At 45.8% G+C, this 20036-nt stretch overlaps 1 long non-coding RNA gene across 2 annotated transcripts in view; it reads right to left on the bottom strand.

Annotated features, from left to right (window-relative positions):
* Nucleotides 1–285: 285 nt before the first annotated feature.
* Nucleotides 286–20036, bottom strand: part of LOC110553182 (uncharacterized) — a 58493-nt gene continuing 38742 nt past the window's right edge. Inside the window, exon 4 of one of the 2 annotated variants that reach the window (XR_009585105.1) lies at nucleotides 286–1238. This is a non-coding gene — a long non-coding RNA (uncharacterized LOC110553182). The remainder of the gene's footprint in view (nucleotides 1239–20036) is intronic. The other variant, XR_009585104.1, reaches the window with a different exon arrangement.

The raw sequence follows: 20036 nt of genomic DNA, 5'->3' as shown, positions 1-20036 counted from the left end.
TTTAAAAACCTTGTGTGTGAGAGAGAGAATAGACGCACACACGCGCACATGTGGGTTTGGGATGTGAGACTGTATCAGGAGCATATCAGGTTCCCTGGAACTGGACTTACAGGTGGCTGTGGACCAGCTCACAGGGATGCCATAACTAGAACTCTGGTCCTCTGCAAGAGCAGTCCATAACCACTGAGCCACCGCTCCAGCCCTAAGGACCCACTTTTTTAAAGTATATTTTTACAATTTTTTATTACGTATGTTTGTGTGCACAAACACCGTGGCGCTCACGTGGAGGCCAGAGGACAGCTTGCAGGAGTCAGTTCTCTCCTTCCACTAAGAGGACTCTGGGAACTCATCCCAGGTCACTGAGCATAAAAGAGAGGACCTTTACCCATGTAGCCAGCTGGCCTGCCCAAGAACAGTTTTGGGGTTTATTTATTTATTTTTAAATGTTGCTGTTTAAGTTAGCATACAAGCAGTCATGGGTTTGTTGTCATATTTCCGCACATATGTCATTTACTTTATTCTTGTTGCCCCTCCCACAGCCCTCTCCCACCCTCCCCCACTTTCTGCAAGTCCCCCACCGGGCCCTAATGGCTCCTCTTCTGTTTTTATGCCACTTAGGGTCCATTATCCTCTCTTCCATTACCTTCTTCTTTAGAACTCTTCCTCCTCTTGCACAGTCTCCCTTTCACTTTCATGTCTGACATATGTATAACATATACAGACAGAGATCATATATTAAGAGATTAAATATAATTTAAGTCTAGACTCTGTATATAAAATAAAATAAAAAATGTTGTGTCTCTGAGTCTGGTTTACTTCACTAAACATGCTTATCTCCAGTCCTATTTTCCTGAAAATGTTACTCATTCTTTTTTATAGACAAAAAAAAAAAAATTCACTGTGTATATCTACCATATTTTTAACCCATTCTAAATCAATTCCTTGTCTCAAGTGTTGCAAGTAGGAGAGTCAGAAGCCTGAAAATGCCCTTATCCTTATCCCTGTGGTGTGCTGACTTAGCATCCTTTGGGTATATATTCATTAGTGATGCTTCTCTTTTTCTTTTTTTCTTGCTTTTTCTTCTTTTTGGAGAAGCCGCCATACTTATTTTCACAGGCTGCACTACTTTGCCCCCCAGCCAGCAGTGTGCAGGGGTTTCTCTTTTTCTGCATCTTTATCAGCGTTTGTCGTCATTTGCTTTCTTGGTGATAGCCATTCTGACCAGGGTTTTCATTTTCCTGTTGGAAGAGGATGGCAGGCATTATTTTTCAAGTATTCTTTGGATCTTCTCATTTCTTCCTTTAGATACTCTCTATACAGTTCATTGGTCCATTTGATGATTAGATAAGGATATAACAAAAAAAAGAAAACTATACACTAATTTCTCTGATGAATATAGATGTGAAAATGCTCAATAAAATTCTTTAAAGCCAGACTCAACAACATATTGAGCTCACACTCCATGAAGCCATTGTTAAGGCCCAGGTTTCTCGACAGTGGGATAGGCTGTGTATAAAATAAATAAGGAGCTTAGAGTCTGCAAATTTCCCTCCCAAATGGAGAAAACCCAGCCTAAAAGGAGACTGAACAAACTCATTCAAATGAGAGATATGTCATTGTTGAGACATAGGCTATGACAGGCCTGAAATAAGTAGACTGATTGGCAAAGGTGTAGATAGCAATTATAGATGTGCTTGTTTGGTAAAGCCGATGGGCTAAAGTAGCCAAATTCCCCTCTCAGTGGCCAAGGGCTAGCAAGGTGCTGGGGTTAGGCTAAGGGATCTGGTTATTGGAACTAGCTAGAAAACTTAGAACAGATGGGGAAGGTGAGGAGAAGCCAGGGGTGCATCCTTGGGAGAGCCACAGTATGAAGACAGAGAACTTAATCTCAGCATCCAAGGCATCTGCTCACAAAAACAAGAGATCGGGTCACCAGGGGGTCAGAAACTGGTTAATAAGAGCCAGGCTGGGGTCCTAGGAAATGCTGCTGCCTTCAGCGTCTGTCCTGGAGAGTTCTTCCCGCAGCCATGTGGTTTGCAGGCACAGGGGTTAGAGAAATACATTGTCACAAGCGGTAGGCTTCCTTCCTGCAGTGGAGCTAGCCTTAACAACCCAGGAGCCAGATGACCCCAGAGATGCCCTCCAACCCACAACCCAGCAGAACCCTGGAATGATGAATAGACAATCAGTCTCAGAAACCAGAATGCCCAGCACAGCACAGAGCATGGTGACATGGCTCCTGTCCCAGAACATCCTTCTGGGCAGAGACAAGGAAATTGCAGTCCTGAATCTGCTCTTTGCCATTTTCTAGAAAATGGCTTCACTGGTTCACTTAGAAAAAAAGAAGGAAAGTAAGGAATACCGGCCAATTCTGAAGGCTAATTGCCTTCGCTCTCAACGACTGCCCATGCTTTTTCCGGCAAACATTCTCCCCTGTCACTGTGCCGCCAGGCCCACTCTCTGTTTCCAATCAGCCCTGAAAATAGTCCTTGATAGAGATAATACGAAGAACAAAGAGAAATTTGGAGGAGCAGAGAAGAGCAAGCAAAGCCATGGCTAACTGGTGAACAGGGACTGTTCTCATAAGGGCCCTCCAGTTAGGCCCTGTTTCATCCCCAGCAAGGTTTTAAGTAAACCCTGAGAGGCTGACCTAGACTGAGACCAAGGATATTTTGGGATTTTTTTTGTTTTTGTTTTTGTTTTTGTTTTTGTTTTAATTTGGGTCATAGGCTCTTTTGAGAATCTAGAAAAGCCATAGACCCTTTCTCATTTGTCAGGACAAAAATGCACACACACATATGTTCAGCATATTAATTCAGAGCTCATGGACTCCTCAGGAAGCCCAATCTCAAACTGGCTAAAAAGCCACGATATACACAATCTTTATAAAAGGCTCTCTCCTTTCCCCTTGTGAGTGTGTGTGTGTGTGTGTGTGTGTGTGTATGTGTGTGTGGTGTATATCTATGTGTCTCTATGTGTATATGTATGATGCGCCCCGACTATAGGTAAACATTGTGTTTGTCAGAATGGGTATGTATGCATACGAATGTGTCTGTGTATGCATGTCTCTGCATGTGTCTGTACTGAATGTGTCTGTATGTGTGCATATCTGTGTATGTATGAATATGTGTGTGATGTGTGCTTGTATATGTGTATGTATGTTTCTCTCTATATGTCTGTATATATATTTGTTTGTGCTTGTGTGTCTGTATGTGTGTAGTTGTATCTGTCTGTATCTGTGTGTTTATGTGTATGTATATATATATATATATATGTATGTATATGTGTGTTTATGTTTGTGTGTATCTAGTTAGTTATGTCTGTCTCTATCTGTGTATGCATGCATATCTGTGTGTATGTGTGTGGATATATCTCTGTGTGTTTGTATGTGTGTGTACATGTATGTTTATGTTTGTCTTGTATATGAATATGGGTAGCAGTGCCTGTGTGGTAGAAGTGAAAGACTGAGGTGCACTTCTTCAAGCAATCTAATGGCCAAGGAAACACTAAAAGTCTTCTTGCAAATAAATGAATGGGAAAGTCTAAGGAACAGGAAGGACATTTGATCCATGTGAGCCAAACTCAGCAAAGGCAGACTCAAAGGGTCAATATCTAGTTCCAGGCTCTAACAGGAGCCTGCCGACATGGTTGTCTCACTTATAGACCTCCAAAAGAACAGACAGGCCAGTGAACAAGTAACAAGGACCATGGGCTATGGGAGCCTTAATCCTCAAGCCCGATGAGAGGCTATGACAGAGCTTAGAAATTTCCAGCATGCAAGCACAATTGGTTAATGCACAGTTCTGATTCAGCCTGGGACTGAGGTTGCAGTCCTGCCTTTCCAACCAGCTCCTGGATGAGGCTGGAGTTGCTCTGAACAACAGGTAGGTACCTATGCAGTTATCAGCTCCAGCCAGAAGCCCCAGTAGAAACCTTAAATTTTTGTCCTAGTAGACCTCTGTCAGGATGTTACAAGATAGAAATGTTTCTTCAATTAGGTGTAGTGCTGACAAAGCTTCTAAGATAAATGTGTCCCCATCCAAGGGCTGAGAATGGGACCTCTTCCCTAGCCAGACAGGAGTGGTGTCTTAGTTAGCATTACTATTGCTGTAATGAAACACCATGACCAAAAGCAATTTGGGAAGGAAAAGGTATATTCAGCTTACATGTCCTGAGTCACAGTTCATTGAGGAAAGCCAAGGCAGGAACCCAAAAAGTTCAGGAGCCTAGATGTAGGAGCTGATGCAGAGGCCATGGAAGAGTGCTGCTTTCTGGTTTGCTTGCTCCTCCTGGCTTGCTCTTATAGAACCCAGGACCAGCCCAGTGGTCACATTACCCACAATAGGTTGGGTCCTCCCCCATCAATCATTAATTAAGGTAATGCCCTACAAGCTTGCCTACTGCCTGATTTTATGGAAGTATTTTCTCAATTGGGGTTCCCTTCTCTCAGATGACACTAGCTTGTGTCAAGTTGACATGAGTCAAACCAGTACAGGTGGTATCGTGAATCCTCATGATGCTCCCTATAGTACTGGATATCTGAAAGAAGGGCCTCTAAGGGACTGTTTGTTCTCAGAGGTCTGGCCTGGAGGCAAATACTATCCAGTAAGTCTCCTTTTATTAGGCGCCAGTTGTGTAATCAATTCTGTTCTAGGATATTGGAGTAGAGGTGGGTAAAGGGAAAGACCATTTGGAAATTGTGTAGCCCCATCTAGTCCTTTTATAGATGGAAGATACTGAAGCACAGAAGGACATTTGGAGAAGACTATGAGGTCTTCCTCATAGTTGGCTAACAGCTGAGATAGGACCAAACACAGGTCTCTTGACCCCTTCTAATCTCTATCCTTTCCTGGGATCAGTTAAAGAGCACATAGTGGTTCTTAATGAAGCCAAAAAGGCAGTTTAAACAAACTAAGACTGAATTGTCTGGTATCACAGGCCATGTGTCCACCAGGGCACCCTCCCAGGGTAGCCTGTGGTAGGCAGGCTAAAGCTAAGATAGCTCAGATGGCTCTGCTACGGCTGGGGAGCAGGGCTTCTATTCACCAGAGGTCATCAGCTTGGAATTAAAGTCCTCTGTTGCCAAGCAGGTCTCCTCTCTAAAGCCTGAGGTCACTGAATGCAGCCCCTGTCTCAGTTTGGCTGCCAAGTAGCTCCTGCTCAGTCTGGCACAGTCCCCAGCATATTGTGGGTGTCAGGGAGCATCCTGGATGCAGCAGACGAGGGACAGAAGAGATGCTGACCCAGGAACAGCGTTGACACAGGCCTCTCTAGACACATTACAGACTGTCAGCCTATTAGGCCAGGCGCCAAGTGCCTGGGGGAAGATCAGTTCCAATCAGGCCACGATCTGTGGCCATCAGACAAACCCACAGTGAAGGCAGGAGAGCTAGCTTTGCAATGAGAGCCGGCCTGGCCCTCCTGCTCCCTCAAACAAGCTCAGTTCCAGAAATGAGTAAGGAAAATGAAAACTGGTAAAAAGAGCCTCCCTTCCACATTTTTTTTTGTCCAAAAATCAGCATTAGAAAGATAAGTGAAGTCTTGGCTCCCTTGAGACACTAAGATGTTCAAATATCAGGAAACCCCTAGCCAGTGCAGTCCAGGCTCAAACTCCCAACCTGTGCCCAGGGACCACAGAGCCACAATCAGAATCATAGCTCCTGCATAAATAGGCAAGTTTCTTCTGAAAACAAACAGAAGATGCTCGGCCAGCCCTGAGATCTCAGATCACAAACACCTAATTAAAAGGAGTATATGAAGAAGCCAGGCATGTTGGTGCCTGCCTGTAATCCCAGCACTGGGGTGGATGAGGCAGGAGGATTGCAATTTCAAAGCCACCCTGAGCTACATACTGACAAAAACCTAGGTAAACAAACAATAAAAGAAGGAATCTTGAGGAATGTGAAGGAAAACAGAGATAGACAAGACCTGCTGACTTCTTCACAAATAGACTCAGGGGCAGGTGTGCATCCCTAAGTAGTGGCTCCAATTAGTTTCACAAATGCCTAGGTACTCACTGTGTGCCACTCTGTGCCCTGTGAAGTCCCAAGGCTGACGCAGCTGGCCTGAACTGGTCCTCTCTCACACAAATTGGAAGGACCTGAAGCTATCCTGCCTTGCTTTCTGTATCAAAAACACACTGTGAGGGGCTTGGCTGATGTGGCTACTTTTCAAATGGACAGCCTCCTCCAGCCTTTCAAAGTCGTGCACGAGTCCTTCAGAGATCTTCAGCCAGCGACCCTGTATCCACCTCAACCCCTGAAATCCACCCGTATTGTCACTTCTTGCTTCCAATCCTGAACATCCCACTCCCAGCCCGCGGACTCAGACCTCAACATTCCCATCTCTTTTTGAACGTAGAAGTGATTAGCTGTGCTCGTGATCCTCAGAAAGCTCCGTCTCCTTGGGTGTCACTAGTATCTACACATTGGGAAAGCAGCCACTTAGCACAAAAACAGCCCTCACAAAATGTCAGCTACACTGTCAAAAAAAGATCAGAGGTAACAGGCACTGGTAAAGATGTGGAGGAAAGGGGAACTCCGTACACTATGGTGAAAATACAAATGAAGATGAGTTGACAGATTAGGTTTACAGGCCTGATTTGATCATTCTCTGATGAATAACCTCACTTTATACTCCAGAAATGTGTATTTTTTTTCAATTATAAATAAATAAGCAAGCGGTAGCTATGGCTGTGGTCCTAATGGATAGACTTGAACACGGCAGAAGTGAACACAGCCCCTGGCCCCTGGTTTCCCTCGTTCCTTCCCGTTCTTCCCAGGAGTAAGAAGACATCAAACTAGAACTCGAAGCCACTGGATTTTACTGACTCAAGATCCACGCTCATTTCTGGAATATTCCATCCCAAGAATGACCCCCCGGAGAGAAGCCAGATCAGGGGACCACCCTGGTAGGAGGAGACCTTGGGACAGGCCCCGGCCCTGTGATTGAGTTGCCACGGCCTGCTGGAGTATGTGATGTGCTTAGCTTTATTAAAATACAACAGAAAATGGCTTTATCAATCACCTCCCAGGGAAGGGGGCCTGGCAGAACTCTGAGACTTCAGTAGTGCTGCTTTCAGAGGCTTGTCTTTCACACAGACTATTTTTAGCATAAATAATGTGCTCTCCATGTATTGTCAAACTGACAGATGAGCATGTTCCTGGCACCTACAGACCACTCACTCACTTGTGAAAACGCTAGAGAATGTTCAACAGGGCTGCTGCCGACCATGCTGCAAGAAGCCCCTGCATCCTGGGGGCCGCGGCCTCAGCCTCAGAACTCAGCCCAAGAGCCCTGATCTCTGAATGCTGCAGGAGGCACTGAGACACCCCCCCAACCCAGCCAGAAGAAGGCAACTCCAAGCAATCCAGATAGAAAACACATGTTCAGAAATATATATTACCGAATAAAGGGGACGTCATGAACCTTCCCCTGCCCTCATGGGTCTGTGAGACTCCATCACCCAGAGTTAAATGTCCTCCTTGCTCTCAGCCTAGGTTAGAGAGTCAGCGACTCAGCTGAAGACTTACTCAGCCCGTTTCTCAGATCCTGTTGGAATAAATGCTTGCTTTTCCTTTTTGATTACTGGATAATCTTCCCCTCTATTCATTATATTCTGCCAAACTACATACCTGAATCATAGCACCAAGCAGGTTAGATTATGCCCACAATGCTTTTTCCCCCTTTCTCATACAGGTTAATTCTCCTCACTCTTTAGAGTTCTACAGGAATGTCATTTCTGAAACCTGGCTCTACCTGGCACCCTAACCTAAGCAGGTCCTTCTAGTATTCACTCCCAGAGCAGCCTGCAAAGCCTGATAGCAGTTTGCATCTATTTCTCATTAATCTCCTTTGTTAGCATGCAAGTACCCCAAAAGCAGAGATATGCTTGCTCCATTCAACACTATCTCCCAACATGGGCTAGCAGAGCCTCCAGCACAATCCTGGATCCATTAAGTGATAGTCACTGAGATGAATGAGTGAATGAATGAATGAATGAATGAAAAGGAGGAAACAAGACAGTCTAAGCTAAAAGTCTCTAGCTTTTTGGAATTCATCACATTGCTTACCCCCTTCCATTATCCACTCTTGTCATCTATAACAGATGAAGTACATATTAGATTACAATTTATCCATCCTTTGAAATGACTAACAAAGAGTCCAAGGATGAGTAGTGAGAACCCAAAAATGTTTCTTCAGAGACTGAGGGGTACAAGCAGACCCATGGAAGGCCTCATCAGGTTTATCACACAGTCTGCCTTCAACCAGAGCCCCATAGACTAGCTGCCTTCCCCAATACTAAGAGCCCTTCCTGGCTACCACATCTGTGCTGACATCTCTTTTGGGCTCCTTTTGCACTTAGCTGTGTTACAAGAGGTACTTGGTCTCACTGTACTTATGTACTATAGCCCACTAAAAGATGAACTCTGAGGACTATCCATTGTCACCATAGCTAGGCAGGGGTATGAGAAACTCATCAAAGCTTGTTAGTTTATTGGTTGATCCTCTGTATAGGGACAGAAAGGGAAAAATATTAAAGCTCTAAATGACACAGAAAATTTAAAAATGTAGACTAGAAACAAAGAGCAGAAACTTGAGACAGGCCTTACTGGCCACCTGTGTTGGCACAGATTTATATCTGATCTCCCTTCATTCGTTCATTTTAATCACACTGTCCCCACTGTGTGCTAGACACAGATCTGGAGACTGAGTGGGGGCAGTAGGCAAAAAGCATGTGGTAGGGCACAGAGGAAGCAGGGCAAGAATCAGCCTGGAAGGGGCCCCATCTGGTTAGTGCTAACAGTAGACATTGATGCTCTACCATTGAAGGCAGGTCATAGAGAGAACCAGGGACGATGGTAAATGTGTCTCACACTTAGCAGAAGTCAGCAGTGAGTGTGTCCTCCATGGCGGCACCCCCCTCAAGAACTCCCTGAGGGTGATAATCAGTCTGAAAATTATCAAACATGAGATACAATTAAGCATGAGGGCAGATAGACCATCACAAGTGGAATGAAAAAAAAAATGAACAAGAAGAAATACCTGGCCACACCTGATAGAGTGAGGAGAGTGAAAAATCAGATCCAGGGGATTTACTGTAAATTTAATGCAAAAACCTTAATGCAAAAGAAGTCTTTTGAACACCAGAGACTTCTAGGTAGGCTGGAATCCAAAGACCCCATCCCAAAATAAGGGAGGCAATATCAAACTCCCAGACATCTTACAAGGCCCAGAGATGCAGAAAATACTAACAGGAAGATGTAGAGGATAGGCCAGAGGAGAATAAGAGGGATATGGAGACAGAGAGATGGCATGAGAGCTCACTGAAGGTTGTTGCATATGCTGTTCATTACCAGGCATAGCAATGGCTTCCTACAAGTGAGCAAACCCTTGCCCTCAGCTCTGGACAGTGCTCCCCTACTTTGATGGTCCTATACCTTATCCTATTTATAAATCAAGATAACTTGGCATGGTATGGTGGTGCTGGGAAAAGCATGAGGCTCATGGGTCAGAAACAAAGCACGTAAATACTCACAGTCCATCACGCAACATGGTTGTGGCATCTTATGGGTCCCTCATGCCTGTCTAAGTCCTGGATGGCTATGCAGAGAGGACCAACGGATAGAATGTTGCATACACAATGGGTCTGCTTCAACCCTGAGTGGCTTAGAAGACCCGATCATATCTAAATGAACAAAATCCATTTGACCCTAGCTTTGAGAAGGAACACAGTAAAATAAAACGCCCACTTAACCCAGAGAAAGACACTGTCTCTAGCCTTCAAGGCTATTTGCTATGTGGAGAACAGGTCCTCGGTGCCTCTGCTTACAGGTGTGTAGACATACAAAAAGTCTACAGAGAACTGCCTCTCATGTTCACTTGCCACAAAGACAGAGTCCTACCTAACCTTCTCCCTTCTCTAGGTCAACACAAGGATGGAGGAAGTAAGGATGCTGGGTGAAAAGAAAGCCCAAGAGCTTGACCAGGAAGAGTAGCAGAGACACCTCACATGATGGGACAGCTCCCGTTATGTCTACTCTGAATTCTGCTCTAGAGCATGGGTCAGCAGGCATACAGAGAATCCTTGACTTGCCCAGAGAGCAAGATATGCTGGGATGTTTGAAATCATTCTCCAGCCACTGAATGAGCGACTCCTTGGAGATCCTGATCTCTTTGCACCCTGTCTCTGGCAAACCTCACTCCCATTGCCCAGGCATTTCAGCTACCCAAAGAAACCCATAAGCATCCTGCTTTCCAGGCTCACAGGCAGCTGGAGGGGGAAGTGTAGCAAACCTGCCTGTCTCTCACAAAGAGTGAGTGGTGGTGTCAAATGTACACTTCCACGCTTGTTTGTTTGTTTATACAGGGTTTCTCTGTGTAGCCCTGGCTATCCAGGAACTCACTCTGTAGACCAGCCTGGTCTCAAATTGCCTGCCTCTGCCTCCCAAGTTCTAGGATTAAAGGCATGCACCACCAACAGCCCTGCAATAGGGTCAAGTCTAGAGTGATAGAAATAAAACAGAATGAGTTAATGGCGAGACAAACCTATATTATATAAATGCAGATTTAGTAAAAGCAATGGGAGGGGGAGAGAAGAGAAAGGAGGGGAAAGCGCAGGCAGTGAGAGAAAAGAGGAAGAGAGACACAAAAAGAGAGGAGAGCAAAAGGAGAGAGAGATGAGGGGAGGTGAAGAAGGGAAGGAAAGAAGGGTAGGAATAGAAGGGGAGAGAGAGGGAAGGGGAGAGGAACCAAAATGCCTGGATTATATAGAGAAGGGCCTCTGGGAGACAGCTCATCTCCCCGCCGCCCCCGCCCTGTCCCTGGCCTCAGGAATTCAGGGTAGAGGGCAAGGTGTGTTAACCTCTCCCTGCAGTAGGTAGGGGCCCAAGGATGTCTGACCAAACATAGAGTTACTAGCTTTCTCATCTAGGTATGCTGAGGCCAACGCTCACTGGCAGACTGCACTCTCAGAGGGCAGCTAGGAAGCCATTGCAGTGAGTCCTCCCATCAGTCTGTCTTTTCCTCTGCAGCCTACCCAGAATTCAAATCCTGAGGCCATTCCTCCGATTGCCACATCCTCAACCACAAGGCCCAGCCCAGCCCTCAGCCTTCCCCTTTACACTGAGCTCACAGCAGGGAGTCGACAAGTCCCTAATCTTCTCTCACACTCTCCCCTAGCATCTCTTAAATAAACGTTATATGATCAGTTACAGCATTGCCCTATTTAATTGATTTATATGCACTTTAAAAAGCTTTACACTGCACAGGAAATACATCTATCATAATGCTTGATTGAACTGAAGAAAGAAGACGGGAAAGGGGGGATTAAAATTTATCGAGTGCCTACTATGTGCCAGGTAACTCACAGGGCACTTGACGCACATTACAGACTTTAATCTGCCCACCCCAGTCCATAAGCCGGGCATTTCTCCCTGTGCAGTAGAAGAGGACACTGAGACCAACTGAGACTTGGCCATGATGGAGCTACTGGCTCTGAGAAGGATTCACTTGCAGGCCATCTCTGATTCCAAGCCAACACAAGCCTCAGCACTAATACCCAGGGTCTCTATGAAATGGGGGGGGGGAGTGGGTGAGGAGACAGCTCAGGAGCTAACGTGCTTGCTATGCATGTGTGCAGACCTGAGTTTGGATGTCCAGCACCCGCATAAAAGCTAGGTATGATATGCACATTTATAACACTAGCCCGGGGGGAGGGGAGGCGAAGACAGGAAAATCCCTGGACCTTGATGGTCAACCAGTCTAGCAGAATGGTGAGATATAAGCTTACCAAGGAGCTCATTAAACACAGGATAGAAATCAGTAGAGGAAGACATCCTGTATTGACCTCTGGCCTCTGCACATATATACATAGCAATGCACATACATGCACAAGAACATGCACACACATATGCACATGCATAAACAAAAAACATAAACAAAAAGCATGGTACAAATAAAGACTATACTATTTTAGTAAGGATTCTTAGAGTCACAGAGCTTATGGAATGAATAGAGAGAGGGAGAGAGAGAGCTTATTGGAATGATTTACAGGCTACAGTCCAACTAATCCAACAATGTCTATCTGTGAAAACAAAGTCCAAGAGTCTAGTAGTTTCTCAGTCCCACAAGGCTGGGTATCTCAGCTTGTTTTCTGTGTATGTTGGAATCCGGAAGAAGTAGGCTCCAGCGGATGTGCTTACCAAGGTGAGGACAACCAGGCAAAGAGCAAAACTTTCCTTCTTCATGTCCTTATTTAGGCTTCCAACAGAGGGTGTGACCCAGAGTAGAGGCCTGTGTCTTCCTAAGCTCAAGATCCTAATCAAATTTTGGTTCTGTTGCTCTCCTTGTGGAGTTTCTGTCCTCACCAGATCTTACTGTTTCCCATTTCTTTCCAAAGATTCCCTGCACTCTGCCCAAAGGTTGCCCATAAGTCTCATCATCTGCATTGATAGTCTGCAGGGCAGAGCCTTTCAGAGGTCCTCTGTGTCAGGCTCCGGACTTGTTCCCTCTTTTCTCCTTCTTCTGATGTCCATCCTCTTTGCCTTTCTGGATAGGATTTGAGCATTTTAGCAAGAGTCCTCCCTCTTGATTAGTTTTCTTAGGGGTCTTTCCCGAGACTGATACTCCAACCAAGGACTATGCATGGAGATAACCTAAGATCCCTGCACAGATGTAGCCCATGGCAGTTCAGTATCCAAGTGAGTTCCATAGTAATATGAACAGGGACTGTCTCTGACATGAACTGATTGGCCTGCTCTTTAATTACCTCCCCCTGAGGGGGAAGCAGCATTACCAGGCCACAGAATAAGACAACGCTACCACTCCTGATGAGACCTTATTGACTAGGATAGAAGGAAAAGACCTCCCCTATAGTGGACTTGGGGAGGGGCAAGTGTGCAGAGCAGGAAGGAAGGGAGGGATTGGGAGGGGAGGAGGGAGGGAACCACAGGGGGGATACAAAGTGAATAAAGTGTAATTAGTAAAGAATTAAAAATTAAAATAAAAAAAGATCCTAATCAAAGGTGTGTCTTCCTATCTCAAAGGTCTGGACTGATGGATTCACCCACTTCAAACCAAGCAGGCTGTCTCTCAGGTGTGTGCCCTCCATATCAGGACTGTAGCTCATTCCAGGTGTAGTCAAGTAGAAAATCCAGAATGGCCACCACATACTCCTTCTCAGAAAGGTCCTTTGAGGAAGATGAGACTCTCACTGTTTACTCAGACCACATCTGTGCCTGCAACTGAATCTGCCTGAGTACATCATTTGATTGTGAAGGGACATGGGTGGACTTGGGGGGTGGGATATGAATTATAAACATTTCCAAAACATGAGAATTTTTCTCTCTAAATGGTAACACTTTCATCAAATGCTATCAAAAATGAAACAAAATCTTAGCTCAGAAGTTGGCTCAATGCTTACTATGACAGCAAAAGAACCTGAGTTCAAATCCACAAAACATCCACTCTTTTAAAAGGTGGGCATGGCCACTTATGCCTCAGACCCTACCACGGGAGGGTACTGGGGGACAGAGACAAGAGAATCCTGGGAGAGCCACTTATGCACACACACCTCCTAAACAATTTATATCCAATACTGCTGTGGAAAAGTAGAGAAAACATTCGCTGGCTTTGAGCTGAGTTTATGAAAGACAGTTTTCACAGTGTAGGGGCAATAATCAGCTACCCAAGGCCCCTCAAAGTTGGCATTCTAGAGGCTGGAGAGACATGCCATAACTGCAGCAGACAGCTAAGCAGGGGCATCAGGGGTAAATGATAATGGGGACTCTGTGCTGGGCAAGTCCGGAGAAAGGGGCGATGGTGACAATGCAGAGTGGCCATCACTCATCACACTGAGTGAGCACTTCAAACTCTTCCTCATGGGACCTAAGACCAAACAGGGCAATGCTTGGCCCTTGTACTGAAGAGAAGTAAGCTGTAGATTACGAATGCAAAATATACCACTGAGGAAATCAGATGGTGTGGCATATTTTTTTTTCTGTAATAGCTATGATGTTTTACTCACCTCTGCAAACAAAAGACTGATTTAAGAAAAAAAAAAAAAAGGCAACTTAAGGGAGGACGAATTGGTTTTGACTCACGGCTTGATGGAACAGTGAGAAGGCGTGGCAGAGGGAGCCGCTCACAGCTGTGTAGGCAGCTGGCATGTGGCGCTACCCCTTCACAAAGCAGTGGACCAGAGAGCAAAAAAACAGGGCTCTAAACTTCGAGCGCTACTCCCCAGCTGCCTACCTTCCGAGCTAGACCTCTCCCCCAATGGGTTTCACAACTCACAAAAACAATATCACCAGCTGAAGATGGTGAGCTGGAGGAGGCCATTTTATATTCAAACCATAACAGCTCTCTCCCAGCACATTTGTGAGACTGTCTCAGAGTGTCTCAGCTTCTGATTGGAACCCAGTAACTCTGGAGGTCCCTGCCCTCCACTGAGGGACCAATCTTCAACTCAGATTCACTCTGCCCTTGGAATCACAGAATCTTGTCCATAGGCCTGTGGGTAAGATGATCAAATGCCTAAAATACAAGGCAACCCTGTGTGGACATCTTCCCGTCTTCTCGGGGGATATTTGCGTCCATCCTGATGATTAGGCCTATGACGAAGGTATGGGAAGTGTTCCAGTTTGCTTTCTTTTGCTATGATAAGTGCTATGACTAAAGCAACTTGGGGAGGAAAGGGTTGATTTTGTCTTACACTTCCAGGTCACAGCCTGCCATTGAGGGGAGTCAGGACAGGAACCTGTAGGCAGGAACCATGAGGAAAAGCTGCTTGTTGGCTTGGTCAGGGGGAGCATACTCAGCCTGCTTTCTTAGTCAACCCAGGAACATTTGCCCAGGGCTGACCCCTCTCACATCCATCAAGAAAATGACCCACATGCCCACAAGCCAATCCGACGGAGGAAATTCCTGAATGAAGACTCCCCCAGAGAACTCTGGACTGTGTCGAGGTGGCAGCTGACGCTAACTAGGAGATTTCTGACTCTAAGAAGGCTTTCTGTCTCAGGATGAATCAAAACAAAATTACTGTAGCAACATTAAGGGTAACTCTTTGTCGCAGATGTGTCTAGGACTTCAGGGTGAAGTTGATACTAAGGAACCAAAGACAGAGCAAATGTGCAATCAGCCACACAGAACCAACGCCCCCATACCTCAGATCTTTCACTTGTTTAATTTATCCCAGAAAGAATTAGCCTGTTCAGAAGTCAACAGAAGAAAAAGTCCTCTCTGATTTCCCATTAAACTGCCAGACAGGTTTCACTGAAGAGTTTCCCAAAACAATGGGTTTTTTACTCTCATAAAATGATGAGAACATTCAATTCTTAGCGGGCAAAAGTACCTGCCACTCTGCTTGGCACCATTTTATCAAGTGTGTCAAATTCTTTACAGCTTCAAATTAGCAACGAGGAGCTGCAATTCCAGTGTTTGTTTGTTTGTTTGTTTTTAAAAAAAAAAAAAACAGCCGAGATTTTTCTTTGTGTTTGTTTAAGCTTCATTTAATTCGGGCTCCAATCTGCCTGTCTTTGATTGCATTTCCAAATCCTAAAGAAAAATGATAACTCTTTCTGCCAATTGTAACAAACCACTGGTGTCAATTATTGCTTTGGGGGAGGGAAAAAAAGCAAAAGAAAAAAAAAAAACAGAAAGAAAAAGAAAATCTTTTAATACTTAGCTGACAGCTTTATCCGAAAGCAGGGAGAAAACCCTGGCTTTTCAAAACCACCCGCCACATTTGTAACAGCCTCTTCCCCCAGTTCATGTATCTTCTTTATTGTTCTTCATGAACAGCCTATTGGATGTCTCCAGCTTGCAATGTGAAAAATGAAAGAATTTCCTCCCATCCATGCCTCTCTTATCTCATAATTGTTTTGTTCTGAGAGGTAGCGGAGACCTGTATAAGTGTCTCTGCTGTTTTATTTTGCCCTCTCCAAGCCCATTCATGCTCTTCTCTGGGCCTTTGACTCCCTCCGTTCTGTTTCTGCCTGAATGTGAATCTCCACTCACTGCTCTCCACATCACGCCCAGCTCAGCTGTTAGAGATTACATTTCAGGGAGTGAGGCAAGCGCAGTAAGATGCAAAGTCATTGGAAAAGCCACTTCCCAACTGTCTGCGATGGGTGGGGTGAAGGGAGGAGTGTTTACATGGTTCCATGGTTCCATGGTTACTTGGGAGTGGTCCACCTCCCATCACCTACCTTCATGGCAAGAGCATGCAGCTGTTCCCCTTCTCCGCTCTCCTGGGGGCCCAGCAAACCCAGTGCCTCTGTGCTATTTCACCTTCGAAGACCCCTCATCTCTCTCTGAATTCCACCTGCTCAGCGTCCCTATAAACCTGACGTTTTCCCAGCATGGGCAAAGCCCTTGTCAGCCACAAACAGGACTGAGTTTCCAGAAGTGTGGCCAACAGGAGGAGGTGGACTCTTATAAAAAAGTGGTGGATCATCTGTGGGTGTGAGCAATCCGTGCTTCAGAAAAGGGCCACGGAAGGAGCTCTTCGTGGAAAACATGGAAACCATTTCCTACATCTCAATGGCATGAAACAAAGCAATTATCTCTGCCTGGTGCCTTCAACACAAAGGTCTAGGCGACACAGTCCATGCACAGGACATTAGAACATGCCCATCAGTTAGTTTCTCCATGATAATGCTGTGTAGGACATAATCCCCCAAGTCTCAGAGCCTCACAGTGAAAGCTTTCCAATCATGGCTTTGCAGGTTCTCTGGAGTTGGCTGCACTGAGCTGAGCATGAATTCAGGCCGCTGCTTGAGTCTTTCCCTTCTGCAACTGTGGCTCATCCAGGTGATCTCATGCAGAGAGGAGAAGCACAAGAATGCAGACACCTAAAGCCCAAGCCTGGGCACACTCTCACCTCCATGTACTGTTCCCAAGGTGAGAAGGGATACACCATCCTGGGGAGAAAGAGAGGAGGCAGGGGACACTGAGTGTTTATTTACTCAATAATAATCCAATCTGGAGCTAGGGAGAGCATTCAGCTGAGTAAACAAAAGGACCCGAGTTTGGTTCCTAGCACCCATGCAAAAAGGCCAGGCATGATGGCGCACGATGGCATAGGTACATCTACAACCGCAGTAGTGAGGAGGCAGACAGGATAATCCCAGAGCTCACCAGCCAGCCAGTGTAGCTTAATCAGTGATCCCCAGTTCCCAGTGAGAGACACTGCCTCAAAACACAGTGTAGACAACTACTACGAACAGTATCTAAAGTTGACTTCTGCCCCCCCACATGCACATACATGAGTGAACACACACACATGAACACACATACACACACAAAATGACCCAGTCTGCTAAAGTTGCCAGAGGTGTGTTTGTATGTAGATTTGGGGGGTAGGAGACTCTCTAAAAGACAAGAAGTAATAAACCTGTGAGGTGGGACCATCTGCTCTTCCTACTTTCCCCTGCTGATTGAAACTACCCTCCAAAGACATTTCAGAATCATTTTTGGATGTGCAGACATTTCAATCTGATAGTAACTTCAAAGGTCATCTAGCCCCATAGCCTCACAAAAGGAAATTTCCAGTATCGTCTCTACTGATGAGGAGATCACTTCCTTTAAGGTCTGCTACACACACACACACACACACACACACACACACACACTAAATCATCTCTTTCTACAATATGGCAGTGCCCCAGCATCCTTCTGGCAGCTGTTAGGGATCCCAAGCCTTCTGTCTAGTTACCCTTGCCAACTGGACACAGCCTAGAGTCATCTAAGAGGAAAGCATAAATCAGATTGGCTTGCGGGCATATCTGTGGGGAGAGGTCTTGACTGTTAATTGATGTAGGAGGGCCCAGCCCACAGTGGGTGACATCATCCCTGGGCAGGTGGTCCTGAGCTGTATAACAAAGCCAGCTAAGCATGAACCCATGATTGAGCCAGCAAGCTGAGTCCCTCTATGGTTTCTGCTTCAACTTCCTGTTCAGATTCCCCTCCACCGTGGAGGGGAATCCTTTCTTCCCATACGCTGCTTTTTTTAAATTTTTTGTCAGTATTTTATCACAGCAACACCAAGGACACTGAGACACTTCCCGCCCACCAAGTGCGAAATATAATGCTGAGTTGCTTTTCCTTAAAGCCCTGGTTTCTAGCCACCATGTTTCCTACACTGTGTAATTCTGTTGTTGTGTTAATATGATAAGAGCCTATGTCTGTGCCCCGTGCTCCAAAACATCAGTCAGAAAGTGACGTCACAGAGCACAAAACATTCTTATACACATTGCTCAGCTACTTATCTGTTCCCCATCTATGAACTATTGCATATGTTGCTCCCCACTGGGTTCGGGACACAGCAGTAAATACATCTAACGTGGCCCAGCTCACGTGAAGGCTACTTGGAGACACAGATAAGTGTGTGTGTGTGTGTGTGTGTGTGTGTGTGTGTGTGTGTGTAATATGGAAAGGTGAACACCATATCCAGGGTAGGCTTCTCTAAAGGGGCAACACCTGGGCTGAGACCTGAAGAACAGAAAGGAAGCTGGCCAAGGAATAACGGAGTGTAGGACACTCAAGGGCATCTAGCTGAGCAGCCCTGGGTCGTTAGTTTGGGAAAGAGCCCGGGGTTTTCAGAAACTGAAGCAGGATGAGCAGAGAGGTAGCACCGCAATGGCAAGATGGAGGTCCATAGATATGGCCGGCTGTGGAAGGAGCCCAGAGCTTATTCTGCACAACAGAAAGACACTGGTGCAGTTGAGGTAGGGAAGGGTATGACATCACCTAGAACCAAAGCAATCTCCCACGTTTTCTGTCCATGCTGCATCTGTGAAGAGAAAGCCTAGCCAAAGGATCTGATCAACTAGGCCCCATTAATCCATCCTGCTATCCAGCAAGCCCTGCCTTTCCCCCAGGACATGCATGGCAGCCACACTTGCTCCATGGCTTTCTACAAACTAAGAGAAGGCATAAATATAAAGCAGTGAGCAACAGCACCCTCAGGAGAGAGAGTCTAACAATCTGACAGGAGGACTGAAAGGCAGAGCCTTCAGGGGCTACGATGGTTTTTCAGGGCCGAGCAGTTCCTCTTCTCAAATGGCCAGCCCACCCAGAAGCTGGGAATAAATCTTAGGTGACAAGAACTGGGTGTGCAAAGGTGCACACTCAGGAACCCCATAAGGAGAGCATCTGTCCTGGTGGGCCACACACAGCTGCTGCCTCTTCCCATATGGTCTTGCCCTGTCCAGGAGGTCCAGCTTTATGACATGCTTCTCATCCCAGGTCATCTATACGTCAGTCAAGATGGCCTGCTTGGTGGCCTAGGGCTATACAAAGATGTCAGTGCTTCGAACTTCTCCCCCACTGTGACTGCCACTGCCACTGTCATCACTGACCGCTTTGTGAGCCTGGATGATATGGGAAGGATGTGTGAAGTCAACTGTCCTTAAGGTTCAGACCATTAGCCAAAGAGACTTGGCTGAAAGAAGAACGATCAGTGCAAATAAGACAGGCTCCGACTCACTGAGCATAGTTACAGGCTCAGTGTTATCACAACAAGGAGGAACCTTAGATAGACATTCCAGGAGCCTTGAGAAGCCCAGAGGACAGCTATGGATGCAGATAGGGAACAGACAGATGTATACAGATAGATATAGACATATAGATATAGGTGATAAAGCCATGGATTAGGCAGATGTAGATACAGATTTAGAATGATAGGTTGATAGATAGAGATAGAGAGATAGATAGATAGATAGATAGATAGATAGATAGATAGATAGATAGAGAGAGAGAGAGAGATACCTTCCTTAATTGTTGATGGAATATGGTCTGTCTCGAGAATTGAGGAACTCTGGGAAATGGCTATCATAACCAGGAGCCACATCAAAGGACAGCCACAGCTCTTGCAGAGGTCCTGTGTAGCAGGACACTGGTGCCACTCTGTTTCTTCCTTTGACTCCTGTCCTGCCCAGGCCAGAGTGGCTGTGTCACAGCCTTAGATCACATCACTCCCTACTTGTCACTTTGGTTATGGAGCATCTCTCCAGCCCATCACTCCCTCCTGA

This window comes from Meriones unguiculatus, chromosome 1, assembly GCF_030254825.1.
Source record: "Meriones unguiculatus strain TT.TT164.6M chromosome 1, Bangor_MerUng_6.1, whole genome shotgun sequence".
In the NCBI taxonomy this organism is placed as follows: Eukaryota; Metazoa; Chordata; class Mammalia; order Rodentia; family Muridae; genus Meriones; species Meriones unguiculatus.
Note: the sequence above shows the minus strand (reverse complement) of the source record. Positions and strands in the feature narration are given on the sequence as shown.